General features: G+C 23.4%; 1 protein-coding gene across 3 annotated transcripts in view; it reads right to left on the reverse strand.

Annotated features, from left to right (window-relative positions):
- The window catches only part of LOC122850080 (myocardin-related transcription factor A-like), a 110,922-nt gene that overhangs the window by 50,863 nt on the left and 39,632 nt on the right, over positions 1-20,427 (reverse strand). Inside the window, exon 1 of one of the 3 annotated variants that reach the window (XM_044149088.1) lies at positions 12,367-12,448. The exons of the other annotated variants lie outside the window; for them this stretch is intronic. The gene's annotated coding sequence lies outside the window, so the exon portion shown is untranslated. Of the gene's footprint in view, positions 1-12,366; positions 12,449-20,427 lie in introns of those variants that run through there. 3 annotated transcript variants of the gene reach the window in all.

The following is a 20,427-nucleotide window of genomic DNA, read 5'->3' on the forward strand; positions in this document are numbered from 1 at the left end:
TTTTTTTTTTTTTTTTTTAAGCTTTACTATCAAGTTGCGTATAGCTCGTTCCACTTATTTAAGTAGACAAGTTTTATATTATTTTTCTATTGTCATTTAATTCTCTTGCACTTGTTATAGTTTTTTAAATTTTTTTAATAGTTGTATATTATAAATAAAACTGTGTTGAATGATGAAGCACCTGTATGAAGACACCGCACCCGCAAGCAACACAATTATCCACATCCATTTACCGGCCATCAAGTAGTTAGTACAATTACAGCTATCATTTTAAATTTTCGTCAACTATTTAAACATCAAATTTATCATCTTGACAGACAAAATATATTTATATCGAGTTTAACAAAAAAAATACTTTACGCTGATATAATTAAATAATTATTTTGTCTATTTAATAGTCCAACTTAATTTTAAAATATTAAATATCATAATCATCATGATATTTTAAATTGGGACACAATTGTCTGATTGTCTTTGTGTGAATTTTAAAAGAATAATTTTATTTCATCTTTGATGATTCATGACCCCGTGACACAGTCAATATATTTACAATCATCTTGTCAAAAAAAAGAAAAAGAAAAAAAAGACATGACACTGCAAAGATGTCTTGCTGATAAATTTAAATGATCAACAATCAATAAGCAATTTTTAATAAATACAAAAATAAATTTAACTTAATGTTGTTGTTAATTTGATCAATGTATTTGTAATTTGTTAATAATTTAGTTGGTTTTATTTATAAATAAATAATCATAGCTTTTTTAAACACGATATATATATCTGATTTGAAATTGTGAAGAGAAACAACAACTCGAGTGGAGAATATATCTCGCGGTTGTTTGTTAAAGGTTTGTGGATAATATACTTGATATACTCCCCCTTGATTTCTCCCCCGTTTCGACTATCATCAATTGCCAATGAAATGCCGATGTGGTGATGTGTCGTCGGCTGGTTTGACGAGACCTGATGGATGCTCCTGGAATCCCTGGACTTTACAGATCTACTGTCTTCAAGTATATATCCACCAACCAACAAAATCAATCGCAGTTTATATCAAACACAACATACTTTTTCAAGATTTATTTTTTTTTATTTTTCAAGTATCATCAACTGTCGTGATTTTTTTTTTCTGCTTGATAATCATGAAGAGAGAAAGTAGGACTATTTATTATTTATCAGCTAGATAATTTTAAATTAAAAAATCATTGACACGTGAATCTTGATTCTAAAAATTTTCTAAAATATATTTTTAATAATTTTAGATTAATTTGATATTATTTAGATAGATTTATCAATTTTTTTTTTGAATATTTTCTCGACGTAATTGCCAAGTGACAATTCGACAAAATTTAAGATTAGTATCTCGTCAGTTAGTTGCGAAAATATATACTAAATAAATTCATTGAATCATGTAAAATAGTAAGATTGAATTAGCAGATTATAAAGAAAAAAAAAAAAAAATTAAAGATTCTATTTTTGATATACGCACATTAGACGAGTCATTTTCGTTGAAGATTTACCGTGACTCTGAGAGAGAATGAAAAATGAGGCCAATTAAATTGTATACATCATTAGTATATATTCCCAGGATTATATATTTAATTTGATAAATTACTATTTGATAAACAAATAAATATGACAATAAAATTTCTTCATGTTTAAACGAAAAATTATTGATAGAAAATAAAATTAGAGAGAAAGTTGTAAAATAACTTGATGCATCAAAGATTGAAAATTCCCACCGAGTTTATAAATATATATATGAATTTTTTTTTATTGATATATAAGCTAGATGATGAGCTTTTCCTTAAAGATGGAACAACGACCTTTGAGGTCGATGCACCTAGACCGGCGTCAAAACAAGACCACGTTGGTCTCTTGCAATAAGTTCCCACCGTCTAGTTTGTAAACCCTTCCTTTGACTTCCACCTTGTCAGTTGGGTCTTTGTCATACCAACAAATCCACCAACATCATCAACAACAACAACAACTACTTCACAATGATGTTTATATAAAAATTCATTGGTATATACATATAGGAAGAGAATAAAATGAAAGGATAAATAAAAAAAAAATTATAAATAAATAAAAAGGAAGAAGAGAAACACCATGACAATAATTCCTGGAAGTTAACAGAGGCGCAGTGCTGTCTGGCACTACCTCGGGAATCTTCTTCTTTTTTTTTTTATATTATTTATATTTTTTTGTCTTTCTTTATCAACATCATCAACTAGCACACATGTTCATATTGAAGGTAGCATAGAATATAAAATAGTATCACAGATAAAAATATATATAAAAGAATTAAAAACAATCATCATAATGATGATGATGAAGAGGAGAAAAAAAATGATCATCATGTTGAAGAAAAAACAAAAGAAGAGTTGTTGAACAAGTCAAACCAGAAGTACTTGATAGGGAGTCTCGTGCTATTCTCTGACCACCAAAGAAATATTTTTATTTCTAAGTAAATACGTGATGCGTGATAATAACACACGACTAATCATTGAATTTTTATCCACTTTATGTTCTCACGAAATGCAGAAAGTGTTATACATAAAAAAAAAAATTCAAAATAAAAAAACCCCCCTTTTTTTTCATCGCAAAGTTTAAAGTTTTATATAACAAATTTTTTTTTTTTTTAATAATAAAAATATATATCGTAATTATTGTCATCTTGATTCTTGTTACTTTTATTTTATTTTTTTTAATTTTAAGTAAAATTTTTCTAGAAATTCAATGTCATTAGATTGACTCTGAAGTCAGCACTCATTGGCATCTTACTCGGTCAGATTCTACGATATGAAAAATAACAAAAAAATATTTGAAATTATTTTTATTGATTTGTTTTATTTTCTATGTATTCTTGTTTTTATTTTTATATTTAAAAATATATTTTTTTTTTTCTTCCTGTTGATAGGAATCAACATCAATAAATTTTTTTATAACCAGTTCAAGATGTGACTATAGAAAACCAGTCAATTTCCCGGAAAGTAGTTGTCCAAGTCAATTTTATGATTGTCAATACACCTGTTGTATGATTTTTAAATTTTTTTTTATCTAAAATTAATATTACCTAGGTTTAATTTAATTCCATGGGAAATTTATTAAATTATTTTCAACAAAAAAAGAAGAAGAAAAAGAAGAGATCAATTAATTTATAATTCAGATGAAATTAATTTTCAATATTATCATCAAGTAGTTTAAATTTTATACTAGATTGAATTATCAAGTATTTATTTATTTATAAAAATTTGTAAATTTATTATTATGGTTAATCGATGGGACTACTGGGCGGTCACCATATTACAATTATTTAATGACACAATGTCGCACAAACTTTCGTTTTACCGTAACAAATATACCATGCCGCCAAAGAGCATAATAATACATTGTTATTAAAGGTAGGTAAATATACATATATATTCAAGTTTATATCATGAAACCAACCACAATGACTATCAACTTGGTCTCATTGTCCTTCGTTCATGACCACGAGATATAGATTCTTCTTCATCTTCTTCATTTTTTTTCCATTGTCGAAATAAAAATAACAAAAAAAAAAAAACCTCCAGTCGTTTACTTTATACGATTTTTTTTCTTTCATTCTTTTGTTTAAACAATATTAAAATTTTGTATAAATATGATGAAAATATATTTTTAAACTTGCAAATATTTCTAACGGAAAAAAAAAAATTATCATTTGAATTTCGGAGCTTTTAAAAAATTGGTAATAATTTTTTACGTGTTTGAAATTTAGTGTAATGAAAAAAAACGTGAAATAAAATAATGGTGTCATTGAATTTTCAATTGAATGATTTTTTTTTGTTGATCAGAATTTTTTTGGCAATTAAAATTGTGTCAATTGATTTTGGCATGGAATATTAATTGGTGAGAAATTTTTTTCAGGCTTTTTTATTATTGATGGAAAATATGTAATTGTATGACGACCTTGAAGTGAGTGTTTATATGTGTATTGAAGATTCGAAAGGGTCAAATCCCACGAGTCGATGACAGAAATACAGAATCGATCACAGTGAGACAAAGTTGCCACCCCGCCAAGTAAGAGACATGCCGCGAAATCACCCGCTGTGGATTCGAATATAACCAAACTATAGATGATTTTTTTTTTAAAAAAAAAGATGCAATGATGGACTTGATATATATTTTTTTTATTGCATTTAATCTTGTTGCTTTGAATCGTGTCTTTCAACGAGTTTTTTTTTTCGTTAAATTTAAAACACGCAACAGCCGAATATTTCAAGTGCGTGCTTACGCGTGCGTGTCAAAGACCAAGGGGGTTTTATTAAACGCATAAATGTATTTTGAAAAAGAAAATAAAAATTTTAAAAATGTATTATTAAAGTTGCCTTGATTTTTGAAAGTAATATAGTTTCAAGTGACATCGAATTTTATTATGTAAAAGAAAATTTAAAAAAGAGACAATTTTTTTTTTTTTGGAGTTTTGGCTTTTTAAATGTCATAACATAAAAAATAATTGAAATTAAATTTTGAAATTTTTAAGATAATTATATTTAGGTATTGTCTAAATTATAGAAATAAAATTTCATGAAAAATATTTTTTTTTCAAGTGGGATCAACCCTCGAAATTATGGAATTTTCTCTATCGATCCCCCTAAATATAAAATTGAAAAAAAAAATAAAAATAATTAAAAATAATTTCTAAAACTTTTAGAATAATTATATTAACGTGTTGTCTAAATTATAGAATAAAAACTTCATGAAAAATATGCTTAGAAATATTTTTTTTTCAAGTGGGATGAATTGTCGAAATTATCGAATTTTCACTATCGATCCCGAAAGGTTTGCGAAAAAAAAAAACGAACATACTTTCTATAATTCACAAAATGTTTTTAATATTGATATAATTAAAATTCCAAAATAATAATCCTTCAAAATTTGTAATCCTCAAAAATATTTCCCATCCCAATCTTTTATATAAATTTTTTTTCAAAATAATTCATTTAAAAAAAAAAAAAGTCAGTCTAATTTCACATGAGTATATTTGGTAATTTAATTTATGGAAAATTATTGTAATCATTAATACAATATGTATGCGGAATTTAGATAAAACAAAGAAAAGAAAAATGATGGAAAAAAAAAAAAAAAAAATTCACAAGTGAAGCAGAAAAAAGCGGATACAACGGTAAAAATCGTGTGCGACTGACTCAAGTATATATTGCCCGGAAAAATAAAAGAAGTTGATGCAGGTGGGTATCTTTACCAGTAACATTGGATAAAGTTAAATAAAAATAAGAAGAATAAAATGCAAAAAAAAAAAAATAAAATAAAACGGACGTCAAGTTAGCGGCAAACGGTTGATGGTTATGCGTGGGAACGCATTTTCATTAATTCACTGTAGTTTCTTGCGCACATCGGGAGGGAAACGAATAAAATCCATGTGGCATAAGATTCGCGGTCAGGATGTCGTCAATGTATATATGTATATACAATTGTCTGGAGTTTTATATGTCGAGATATATATCAACAATTATATATATATTATTCTTCCTTCCGTGTATCGGAATTTCATTATATCAAATTCCAAATCATTTCAAGAAAATTTGTAAAATATTTACAAAATTCTTATGAAAAAACAAAAATAATACAAATTTCCATAAATATTCTTAATGTTAATTAAATTTTACAAAAATTTTTCAATAAAAATGTTAATTACGTAAATTATTTTAAAAATTTTATCAAAAAAAATTCTCTTTTTTTCATCGAAAAAAAATTACTCTGATATATTTGCCTAAAAAAAAAAGAAAATTTATTTATTGTTTAATAAAAATTAATATTTTTTTTTTTAAACAATAAATATATTTATTAATTAATTATTAATATATTAATTTAATTAATTAATTAATTATTAATATATTAATTTAAATTTTTTATAAAATGCCCCATTTTTAAATAACATTGTAAAATTAATTTAAAAAATGCTGATAAATTAAATTTCATATTGAAAATATAAATAAAAATATTATAATTAATTCGTATATATAAATAAAAACAAGAATTATATTAATATTATATACGAATACACATGAGTATATATTTAATTGGATTATTTATATAATAAAATTTCAAGTCCTTAGATAGATTTTGATTTACGTTTTACCAGCAATTACAATCGACTCATGATACCTCAGCCAACTTAGTCATAAATAAATATTATTATTCCCTCAAAATGATAAAATATATTTATAAAAATATTAAAATATCTATTTTCATCCTATAAATATATCTATAATAAATAATTAATCATACCAACATACGTCATAAAAATAAATCATAAATGAAAATTTAATTTTTCATATAATCAACGAAAATTTGCGATGATTTTTTATTTATTTATCATTTAATAATAATAAATAATATATTGTTAGTTAATTCATTTTATAGACAAAAAAGTAGGCAATATTTCGCATAAATTTATATGAAAAAAAAAAATAATAATAAATACGTTGTAATGGCAAAATGAGAGCGCGTTCTTCCCACGCGACCAGATGTGTCTGCCAATAACTTGAAGCATATCATGAATCCCCCGAGATATCCCCAAAGATACAATCAATCATTACATTTTTATATCAATTTTATTTATTTATCTCATTTTATTATATTATTATTATTTATATTTATATTTAGTTTAAATAAGATACCTTTTTTTTTGTTTCAATTTTAAAGTTTTAACGTTTTAAAATTTTAGTTTTTTTTTAAAGTTTTTTAAATTTTATTTCATTTGTAACTGACCCGATACAATTTGTCGCATTTTCAACAAATTTATGACTATATAATTTTGCCATTCCTCGAATGAAACACGAAGGGACATATATAGATAATTCACTCAGTAATTTTACTTTTAATTCACGCCATCTCATGATTTATATTTTTGAAATTTATATATTTTTGTCTGGTATTTTATCGGGGAGATAATTAACTTTAGTTGTATATAAAAATAATATATATTTTTATTTTTTTTTTCATTGCTTGTTTGTTAAATGTGTGGTGATTTTTCGACAAAATTTTAGCATGCTAAATTTATGGATGTCAATGAACAAGAAGCTAAAGTTTAAATTTGTTTTTTTTTTTTTTCTTCATTTTTTTTAATTGTTGTTTTTTATTTTTCAAGTACTTTTTTTAGACATGTTAGTTTTATGAAATATAAATTAACATTTTGATTTACAGATATTTTACCCCCTGCTGAATAAATAAACAGTAGAAAATTATTTTTTTTTTATTTGAATTTTTGAAATGATGGGATAGGGGTGGATTTTAGCTGTTTTTAATTTTTCTGACTATGATGGAGTTGAGCTATCCTCTTAATTTTTTTTTTATTAGATTATCTAGGATCTAAGGTAGTTTGGAAAAAAAAATGGGAATTTTTGAAACCGTCAAAAGGGGGTAGGGGGTGGATTTTAGCTGTTTTTAATTTTTCTAATTATGATAGAGTTGAGCTATCCTCGTAATTTTTTTTTTATTAAATTGTCTAGGACCTCAGCAAGTTTAGAAAAAAAATTGGGAATTTTTGAAACCGTCAAAGAGGGATTTTTTCATGAAAGAGGGTGAAAAAATTAAAAACAATTGAAATTTACCCTTCTTTGACGGTTTCAAAAAATCTCAATTTTTTTTATAAACTTGCTAAGGTCCTAGACAATTTATTTAAAAAAAAATTACGAGGATAGCTCAACCCCATCATAGTCAGAAAAATTAAAAACAGCTGAAATTCAGCCCCTACCCTCCTTTGACGGTTTCAAAAATTCCTAAATTTTTTTATAAACTTGCCAAGGTCCTAAACAATTTATTAAAAAAAAAATTACGAGGATAGCTCAACCCCATCATAGTCAGAAAAATTAAAAACAGCTAAAATCTACTCCCTACCCTTTTTTGACGGTTTCAAAAATTCCCATTTTTTTTTCCAAACTACCTTAGATCCTAGACAATTTAATTAAAAAAAAATTACGAGGATAGCTCAACCCCATCATAGTCAGAAAAATTAAAAACAGCTAAAATCTACTCCCTACCCCTTTTTGACGGTTTCAAAAATTCCCAATTTTTTTTATAAACTTGCTAAGGTCCTAGACAATTTATTAAAAAAAAAATTACGAGGATAGCTCAACCCCATCATAGTCAGAAAAATTAAAAACAGCTAAAATCCACCCCCTACCCCCTTTTGACGGTTTCAAAAATTCCCATTTTTTTTTATAAACTTGCTAAGGTCCTAGACAATTTAATAAAAAAAAAATTATGAGGATAGCTCAACTCTATCATAGTTAAAGAAATTAAAAACAGTTTAAAGCCACCCTGTACCCCCCTTATTTCCTTAAATAGAAAAATTAATTTAATAGAAATAAAAGAAGCCCCCGACATGAATAAATATATTTCGATAAATTATTTTTGAAATAATAAAAATCCAAAGAATGCACAGTGCAATGGAATAAAATTAAAAAAATGATATTTGAAATTGTAATACATTTGGCTAAAGTGTTTCGGTCATTGGCTGAACATTCAATGACTACTGAAAGCAGCATCATGTAGATTGACCCCCTGAGGATACAACTCATGCCGACAATCGGATATAACTGCACGAATAACGCGTCAAGATAATGAACCACCATGTCATAAATTTTCTGATACACACTAACTTAACATATATTCACAATGAATTAAATCCCTTCATATTATTATTGCTATTATTATTATTTTAATCATGATATTTTTTTTTGTATCTCACATTGTGACCCAATACTGTCAACAATAATTGTTGATAATAAAAATCATAACAAGTTACATCCATGAATTATATATATTTTCAATTGTAAATTTGAACAATTTATTGTTAATTTAAATTTATTATTTTTATTAATTTTACACGTTGTTGAATATCAAAAAAATGAATTACATTTTCAACTTTTTTTTTATTGTTTAAATAATTAATAATTAATTAAATATAATTATTTATAAATAATAATTAATAAAGATAAATAGATGTAATTTTTAGTATTATTAAAAAATTTTCAAATGATTTTTATTAATTTATTTGGCTATATATTTAGTTGAATAGATTTTTTTTTTCTAGATAAAAATATAAAATTTCTAAAAATAGATTTTGCGTTATTTTTAACCTTTAATATACAATGATATATATTATTAATTTTTATGATCATTTTATTCAATACTGTGAGTCAGACTTTTTCAACAAAATGATGACAAATAACATCAACATATGAAGAGAGAAAATACTGTGCAATAATATATAAATAAAAAAGAAAAAAAAATCATGACATTTGTGTCTTTGTTGATTTTTTAAAAATAATATTAATAATTTAATAATGATTTTTTTGAATTGTGAAATTACCTGAGAAGTAAAAGAACTTGTATAATATTTTTTTTTTTTTTTTAAATGCAAGGGGGTCAAAACTTCCCACTCATGCAGCGTCAAAGTCACCGGAAGTTCCCGCCTCGGTCAGGGACAATATAGCCCCCTCTTTTCCCAACACATACACAAAAAAAAATAACAACAATAACAACAACAATAGATAATAATAATTTAAATAAAAAATTGATATTTTTTATATTTTATATCGAGTCATGTAGACACGAAAACGTTATGATATTATTGATATTTTCTCGGTCTAATAAACGTGATGATATTTGTGAAAATTGACACGTTTAAATATTATAAAAAAAAAAAAAAAAAAATTACTGTTTAACTCACTCAGTATCTGTTGATGAAATACAATGAGGTATGAGTATTAAATTGTTGATACGTGGAAGTTGTGAATTGTCTTAAGACACACGTTGGAGGCCGACCTCATCGACCCACGCGATTAAAAAAAAATATATGACTATTTTTCTACCTCCGCAAATCCATAATAATAATAATGATAATAGTATTAATAATAACAACAACAATAATAAATAAATAGCTAAATAAATAAATAAATACAAAAAAAAACAACATTTAAATTAAAAAAAAAGAAAAAAAAAATTTTTTTTTTCAATTAATTTTGTTTTTTGTTTATTTAATTAAAAAAAAAAAATTGTTTATATTATTTATGCATTGAATAATAATTTAAATATTCAAAAGATTTTATCAGATTATTTTTTGAGTAATTTTTTTAATTTTTTGCAGGTATTTTATGAATTTTTTTGTGAAAAAACTTTACGTGGATTTTGAGCTTGTTTTTTTTTCAAATTTTGAATGATAAATTTTAGGGTTTAATTTTATGGATTATTTGTATGATAATATAGTTTTATTTTGTCTGTAGAATGGAGTTTATTTTTTAAATATTAAATCTAGTTTAAAATATATAGACAGATAATAAATGACCAGTTGAAAAACGCCAACGCGTGTTTCACCTGTATGACGTGATCAACCGGATCGTCTGTTGAGTATCATTGGCTGTTATTATTTATATGTATTTTTTAAAAATTGCAACGTAGATTAAGTTTAAATTGTCTCGTGTGTTATTGGTGAATAATATTTTATATATACAATGTGGGAGTCTTTGGGGCAGTCATTTGATTCACATAGAGAGGGAAATAAAAAAATATCTATATAAATCAATTGAGAACGAGAAACTAAAGTGCCATTGGTTGTGATTTAATTTCAGGTGGGGAAAATAGAAGCCATTTTATTATTTATCACAAAAAAAAAATAAAAATAAAATATATATAAAATACCAATAATAATAATAAAAATTGATAAAACAAGAATTTTCATTTTTTTTTTTTATTTTTTATAAATTTATTTTCATAAATTTATTTCATGAAAAATAATTTACCAATAAATAAAATAAATACACAATTAATCAATTAATAATATAAAATTTCATATTTTAATTTTTATTAATTAGCTAATTAATTAGAATTTTTTTTCTCGATAAATTAAAAATTCATTGTTTGAAAAATTTTTTAATTATTTTTTTTAATTTTAAATAAGAGGTTTGATTGATGCAATTGTAAAAAAAAATACAATGACATAAATAAGCAATAAATTATCTTTTAAATAATATAGAAAAAAATTAATTATTATTATTGTTATTAACGATAATAGTAATGATTTGATATTTCGAAAAAAAATAAGAAATAAAAGAGAAAAAAAAACCGGGTTAGCCATTTGTTTGTTTTTGTCTTGATATATTGATTTTAAAAACTAAATTATTTTTTTTTTTCTGATGAAGAATCGATACTGATTCATCAGTAAAAAGTGATTGACCTTGTCAGCCGTAATCAGAAGACCAATTCCGTGGGACTAGTGTGCCGCGGGGCAGCCAAACATGATTGCGCGACATTTACGTGGAAATCGGTAGGTCGTACGTGATACGAATTTGTTAACTAATTTTCAAGATATTTTTTAGAAAAAAGGAATTTAAAATATAACCAAGATAAATAAATAAAATTTGAAAAGATAAAATTTAAAAAAAAACAACAACAAAAATAAATTTAAAAAAAAATTCAACAAAATTCTTGAAAAACTTTTCGAAATTCTTTGAGTATTTTAAATGGATTTATTTTATTGCTACATATGTATGCAAGTGAGTAAAAAAATTTGTATAGTGAATATTCACTTGAATGATCTTTAAGTATGCTGTTGTTGTTGTTTTTGTTTTGTAAAAAAAAAAAGGAATTAACTAAATGCTAAATGTTTGAATGATAAAATTTTATACAATATATAAAAAAATTAAATAAAGAAATTGTTTGTTTAAAATTAAAATAATAATTAATTCAAAGGATGTTTATTAATTAATATTTTAAATTATCAATAGTAAACGTAATTAAATGTATTATTTTTTCATAGAAAAATTGGAAATAATTTTTAAAATTAATTTTCTGATAAAATATAAAACAAATATATTTTTTTCATTTACTTTATCAGCTATTTAATATTAATTTTTTTCTTTAATTATCTTTGGAGGTTTTTAATTATTTGATCATTTTTTTTTTGTCGAATTTTAGATATTAAATATCCATCAAAGAAAAAATAAATTCAATTAAAAATATTGGAGTAAAATTGACTAGAAATATTTATCAAAAAAAAAAAAATAAAAAAACAATTTTATTGTTTATAAAAAAAATATAATTGTTGGGATTATCGATTATCAGTTGAAAAAAAATTATTTTTACTCCAAAAAAAAAAAAAAACTAATAGATGTGTGTACGTGTGTGAGTGTTGGATGTCATGTGACTCGCACACATGCAAATAATATATTCTTACAATTTTCCAACCAAAAAATCGGTAAAATAAAAAATGCTGAATTAAAAATTCACTCAAATTGCTATATAAACACAATTAAAAATACGAATAAAACAATTAAGTAAAAAATAATTATTAAAACTTACATAAATAGATGCAGCATGTATAATTCAAATGATAAATTCCAAATGATACGTTTTAACAACTCAAAAATATATAAAAAATTCACTTTGATTATCACAAATTTATACACACCCGTAAACATCATTACTTAAGCTTCAAAATAATTATATTTTTACAACTTTTTATTAATTATAAATTATATTAAAATCATGTTAAATTTGGAAAATGTACGGACACGTTGTTTTTTTTACCAAACAACGAGACACAATGAATCATCCATAATGGCCGCGACACTTTCCCAAATTATTATTATTATTATTATTTGCGCACGCATATTTAGAGAAAAAAAAACGCGCGCGAAATTTGAAAATAAAATTAAACAAATATCGCAATAAAATAAATTTAATTAAAAAAATTAATTAAAAATGAAAATTAATAAAAAAAAATAATAAAATTTTAAATAATAATTAAATATGTTATTTATAATTGAAAAATAAAACGAGTTTGAAAATTAATAGATTATTTTTTGTAATAAAAAAAAAAAATATATAATTAAATAATGTAAATAAGTAAACATGAAAATGACGTGATACAGTGATGAAATATGAAAAACATTTTGAATGACTAAAGTGATGAAATGATATTTGATAAAATATTAACCGACAGTGTTAAATAACTTTTAAAACGATTGTTCAACTATTCAAACTGTCTGTTACTTTGGCGCATTATTTATCTATTTGTATATAAAAAAATAAAATAAACCATGCACTCGTGAGTTTTTATATACTTGTGTGATTAATGCGAATGACAGACAAGGGTTTTCTATATGTGTGTCAAGTATCGATTCATTAAGAACGATCAGTCGATACAAGTCTCTTTTGTACATAGACAATTTTTTTTTCTGTTAAATTTTTTTATTATCTCATCTGTCTTGTTGCTTTGTTTAACTTTGTTTAAATAAATATAATTCAGATAATTATTTTCATTTTCTATTTGATGAAATAATTATTTTCACAAAAAAAAATATTATAAATGTATTCTGATTAACATTAAACATGAAAATAATTTTTTAAATAATTATAAATTATTATTTGCTGTTTTGTTTTTTAATTAATTTATTATATTGTTTTTTTTGAAAGTTATTTTAAATTATTTTAGTGGAAAAGGCAAAAGATGTGGCGGTGCGTAAAATAAACGATCGATAAGAAATCCACTGGGATATCTAATGATCCCGCCATCGGCAATATTCTCGCACGAGCCAATATGTTGCTTTTATATATTATATATTTTTTTTTATTTTAACACAAGCAAGTTGTTGAGGTGGTTTATATATCAAGACCGATTAAAATGGAAACAAACGAACTCGCCGAGAGATGTAATGAGCAGGAGTATATATAAAATAACCCGTTTCTTAATTTATTCACTATTTTTTTTATTTTTTTACCCTCTTTTTACCCTCACCCCTCTATTTTAAAAAAATAAAATTTTATTTATCCTTATTTTGTAATTTTATTTGAATGCTATTGTGTTTTTTAAAATGAAAAAATTACAATAAATATTTGAATCAAGATTTTTCTTTATTCCTAACAGACGTTGTCAAAAAAATATTAATTAAAATTTTAATTAGAATTTAAATAATTGTTATTGTTTTTTTGCTATAATTATTATTTTATTATTATTATATTTTTTATAATTATCGGTGAGACAGTGAAAAAAGAAGAGACAATCAGCTGACTGATAATTTGTAATAATATATTTATAACAAAGTCGTTGATAATTTTTTAAATAAAATAAATAAATAATCATTTTAATAAATAATAATTACGTGCAAATAAAGCTACTTAAAATTGGGAAAATAAAAAAATTTAATAAATTAAAAATAATGAGTGATTAACAATTAATAAAAATATTTTTATTTTTTTTTTATTTCAAAAATAAAATATTGCTTTGATAAATTTAAATGAAAAAAAAATTGTCTTGTAGCTTGTAGTAGAATTAAATTTATCTTTTAATTTATCAAATTATCTACCCACTTGTGTATTAAAATTTAAAATAGTAGGCATAGATTGCACTGCGGGATAAAACTTTCAACGCTTTGTCATCAATGAAAATTATTGTCAATTTAAAAAATCAAATAAAATCATATATAATAAATTTCTTACTCAATAAAAATTGTATAATATAATTTTTAATTTACAAAAATCATTAATTATTTAAATTTTAATTTTTATAATCAAATTTATTTCAATAAAATCTCTGTACTTACGACAACACGTTTGTATAATTATTAAAATGTAAAAATCCAGCGGACTTATAACTCACCTGAAAACAAAAAAAAAAAATATAAATTATTATTTATTAATAGACTTGGAATATGTTGGTATTTAAATGCTTTAAAAATTTTATTGTATTGTGGATAATTTAGTATATACACTTTGATTACAGGGCTTTTTTTGCCGACCAAATAAAAAAAAATAATAAAAATGAAAAATTCAAAGTCGACGCTTGAAAATGTTAAAAGAATATTATTTTTCATTTTTAAATAAAGTTAAAAATAATTAAAAAATATAAAATATATTTTATAGGCTGTGCAATAATTGGATAATCCACTAGATGATTTGAGTTGTTTTTAAACGTTCAGACTCTTCTTGTCTTGATGATTTTTTAATTGCGCAATTCAACTGACGGCACACGCTGGAAAACTTTTTATCTATTTTTTTTTTATATTTTTAGTTGAATTATTATTATTGTAGTACTATTGAGATAATATTTTTATTTACAATTAATTTATTTGATTTGTTAATGTGGGGGTTATGTTGGATTCCACGAGACGAACGCGGACGAGCTGAATAAAAATCAGAAGATATTTAATTTTTCCGCCAAAGATAGACAGTTAAGGAAAAATAAATAAAAAAAAGAATTTTAAAAAATATATACATCGAAATGATGTATCAACATTATATTGCGATTTAACTTCAAGATATCTATTATGGTATCAAAATTGTCCATGATCACCTTTCATCGTTCGTTTCACCTTCGAATCTTGTTTTTATTTCTATATAGATTTTTTATTTATTTATTTTTTTTCTCCACTCATTTTTTTTTTCCCAGCTCGTAAATTGCAAGTTAGTTTAAAAATAGACTTCATGTCAATTGAATTATTTTATTTTTTTTATTTTTTAACGAATACTAAATAGAACGATTTTTTTATTATTTTTTTTTAACGAATTTATAAATTTAAATCAGGCAGTTGATGTACTCATGCAACACTGGTCTCATGCATCAACTGGAATAAATATATTCAATTTTTTTATATTGAAATTTGAAGGGAATCAATCGCTGAAATTATGGAATTATCTCGAAATAATTTTTTTTCTTAACTATGTTGTGCTAGCTTAATATTAAGTTAACACAACTTTTTTAATAATCAACTTATTCTAATGAACTCTTGACCAAAATTATGTGCTTTTTATGTGTTTTAATTCTACGTTTAAATTAATTTTTTATTTCAATTATTTTTCATTTAAATAATTTTTTTTTCTAACAATGTTGTGCTAGCTTAATATTAAGTTAACACAACTTCTTTAATAATTAACTTATTCTAATGAACTCTTGACCAAAATTATGTGCTTTTTATGTGTTTTTAATCTACGTTTGAATAATTTTTTTTTGTCAACTACTTTTTATTTAAATAATTTTTTTTTTTTTTTTTGTTATTAGAAAAAAAAAATTATTTAAATAAAAAGTAATTGAAATAAAAAATTAATTTAAACGTAGAATTAAATTTAAACAATAAATAAGTTATTATAAATTTGTCAAGAGTTCAGAATTGAAATAATATAAATAAGTTAATAGTTAATAGTATTTGGTCAATTATATATAAGTTATTAAAGTTAGCAATAACTAACACAACATTGCATAAAAAAAATATCTAAAAGCACAATAATCACGAGTTCCACGAAAAAAAATAAAAACCATTGAAAATAATTTATAAAACTTTCAAGATAATTATATTCACGTGTTGTCTAAATTATAGAACAAAAATTTCATGAAAAATATGCTTAGAAATATTTTTTTTTCAAGTAGGATCAATCGTCGAAATTATAGAATTTTTTCTATCGATCCCCTCAAGTATAAAATTGAAAAAAAATAAATAAAAATATAACAAAAATATATCCCCGTAATTAACAAATCAATTTTATCTCAATATTAGAATAATAATCTTCTAATCTCATCAGTTAGAAATATATATATTTCAAACAAGTGCCTAAATAACAATTTAATTAAAAAAAAAAAATTTCTACAAATGATTGATCCCTTTTATACCTTAGCCATCGATATAATATATAAAAATAAAAATAAACATAAAAAACTTGTTAACCACACATATATAATATTACATTATATCCTCTCTCTTAATTTATTTTCATATTATTTTTTATTTCTTAATATTTTGTTGTATAAAATATATATCCAAGTGGCAAATAGCGGCTTCTGTTTAACTATTATTATTGAATGAACGATACACGATAGGAAGCTATTATAAAATCCAAATAAATTTAACACATAAACATCACCATGGGCAGTGTGGTCTCGTTAGCTTTGGATTAATTGCAAGTCGTTTCACAAACAACGACCATTTTCGACGCCTTTTTTCTCGCGCCGACCCGCTGTGTACAAGAAAGATTGGAGTACATATATACAAACAACACACGCGGCCTCAATTTCTCATATACAATATACAATAAATAATTTTTTTTTTTTTTTTTTTAATCTTTTATTTATATACAAATTTCTCACGACAACATCAACACCAACAAATTTTTTTAAAACATTACAAACAAATATCTCGTTTTTATTTTTGGTATATATTTTTAATATTTTTTCATTGCAAAATTAATGTTTAATAATTTATGATGTTAATGCAATAAATGAACTTGAATTTATATATATATTTATGTATCTTTAATATGTTTGTAACGAGTTGATGGATTTGAAAGATAGACTGTAACGCAAATCAACTTCGGGGAGAATTGATCGATGAATCCTGGCTGACGCTGCTTGATCCCCATGGGGAAATATTTTTTATAATAATAATCATTATTATTTTTAAAGCTATATTATGTTTATATATAATACTACTATATTGATATAGATCGAGACACGTCATTTGGAAAATACACTTTACACTAAAGATACAACTTGCATTGCGCAATTATATAAACCATTACAACAACAATCTGATATAAAATTTTATACAACAGACTGATTTAATTTACAAAAAAAATAAATAAATAAATGAAAGGATATATTATTATTTTATAAAAATATAAATAAATATTTATTTTTAATTTTTTTCAACATTTAAATGATAAATCAATAAATTGATCATCACGTGAAAAAAAAAATTAGAACGATTATTTTTGTAGAGCCTAAATTAAATTGATAACTTGAATATTTAAAATTCACAGATGAAAAAAACATACACAGAATGTTTTTGTATGAAATAGAAAATATTTAGAATTTTTTTTTTATATTTATTATTATTTTTTTGGGTAATTGGATTAAATGAAAAATGCTGAAATATTAACGACAGATTGGTGATCATTTTGAAGCCTGATTATAATGTTATGCATGGTTTCCTGTCTATGAAATTTTAGTACATGTAATGTACACGTAACATTTAACAGACAATCATAAAATTCATGCAAAATAATTAAACCAATAGCGGGAGAGAGAGAGAAAATAAAATTAAAAAAAAAGAAATAGAAAGTCTAAAGATAAAAAAAAAAAAGGAGAAAAGTAATAAAATAAAATAATAAAAAGTGTCTCTGTATTTGTCAGTAACTTTCTACCTCTCGTGAAAAATATACACGCGTTGAGAATCAATTAATTTGTGAGATAAGTTGATAAGGGAGAGACCCCGAGGCTTTTTTCATGAAAAAAAAAAAAAAATAAATAAAATAACAAAATCGAACGTCACTCACACCCATCGTCAATTTCATTTGCCACTTGTAAAACCTTGTTTCATTATTTTCCTTTTTTTTTTCATCCACAATTTTATATTATTTTCTTTCATTTTTAAAAAATATATTTCTGTCTTATTCTCAAGTCTGTTCTACTGATCGCAATCTCATATAACCGGTCGATATATATCGAGACCGATTTTATGGACCACCGAGTAATTCAGCACGAGCCCATGAATTGTAATTGCAAAAATAATAAAATATATTTATAATAAAACTCAACAAGGGTGTAAACATAATACAAAAAAAAAAATTATAAATAAATAAATAGTTTATTAAATAAATAAATAAACTATTGAGAAAAAAAAATTGATTTTAAAAAAATTGACAAGTGGCAAAGTGAACAAGTAAACTAACAAATAATTAATAAATATATAAATAAATAAATATTTTTTTAAATACTAGAAAAAGAGTAGTATTTTTATCTATTTTCTATTTATATTTATTTATTTTTATTTATAGATAATAGTGCAGTTGTTTGCCGGGCGTGTCAGCCGAACAAGATACTCGATTATGATCTCATGCTGAGATTACCTTCGTGCATTGCTTCTGGCTTATGTTTATTACTGTATTTTATGTATATAGAATCTATATATGCGTAATACAGTCACCTTCATTCTACACATATTCTCGCTTTCTTTCAATATACAAGAAAAATTTTATATACATAAATCAGAGACTCGGCTGATGCATTTTCAAGCATCACGAAATGCTCGAACGTTGTTTTGTCAAATGATTCTATATTTAAACTAAAAAAAATATATATATAATTTTTTTCTTTTCAATTTTAATATTCAAATATTAATTATAGATTATTAGATGATATTATTTTTAATTTAAAAAAATTATTTCTCACGTTAAATGGTAATGGAAAAAAAAAGAAAAAAATTTAAATAGTTGCAATTTTGTGTTATTGAATAAACACACAGTAATAAAACTATTTTACGATATGGTAAAAAAAAATTTACATAATAAATGAGCAAATACTTAAATATATAATATATATTTTTTAATATTTTTTAAATCCGTTATTTATGACAAGGAAAAATGGGTGTCCAGGTTGTCATGAAACTTTTTCAATGCTACCAGAAAAAAGAAGAAAAAAAAATCTGAAATTAACAAATTTTTTTCTGTTAAATAATAATAAAGATAAATGGAAAAAAAAAAAAAAAAATTTTTGACGAGCCCAACAAGTTCTCACTCTTTTAAAATCATGCTTGCATTTAACTGCACTTGAAAAAAAAAAGTAATTACTCATAATTTTCATTTTTTTTTCGCTCAAAATTTCGAATGATGCGATTTTTTTTTGTTGCTTTTTACGCATATGGAAATAAACACATCTCAGCTACTTGAATTTTAAGACAGCGGATATGAGATAATGATAACACACCTGTCTGATTATAATATACGAGAAAAAAAAAAGAATAATAATAATAAATTAATTAAAAAAGTAACATACTCAGTGGATGTCTGGATGATTGGATCATCAAACAAACAGAATGAAATAAAACGATCAAAATAATTAAGCCAACTGAATAACTGTACCCTATATTTTTCGAAACAAAAAAAATAATTATTATTTTTTTTTTCATTCATTTTAGCCTTAAAAAAAAATTATGCAAGATAAACAAATCAAGTAAAGTGTTTATATATAAGATCAAAAGAAGAGGAAAAAGTAAGGAAAAAAAAATTTATAAAGAGCAAACTAAGTGAAGAAATAAAAGTGGTAAAAATAAAATGAAAAAAAAGGATGTACATGGTTAACAGAAAAGGGAGATTGTCTCTAGGTCACTGTCCAACAAAAAGTTACGTCATGTTTGAATATGGTAATACTGCATTCCATCATCAACACCTTTCTACATACTTTTTTATCCTCTTTTACTCTCTATTTATATATATCAAGTTTTCATTTGTCTCAATCATGACAATTATAAAATAATTTAGTAATTTGGATTTCGAAAATAATCGAAATATCGAAATAATCTTTGTTCGAAAAAAAAGAAAAGAAAAATTTCGAAAAATTATTATTCCTAGAAAATTACAGGCTAGACGTTGTTG

The sequence above is a fragment of the Aphidius gifuensis genome, linkage group LG2, assembly GCF_014905175.1.
Source record: "Aphidius gifuensis isolate YNYX2018 linkage group LG2, ASM1490517v1, whole genome shotgun sequence".
In the NCBI taxonomy this organism is placed as follows: Eukaryota; Metazoa; Arthropoda; class Insecta; order Hymenoptera; family Braconidae; genus Aphidius; species Aphidius gifuensis.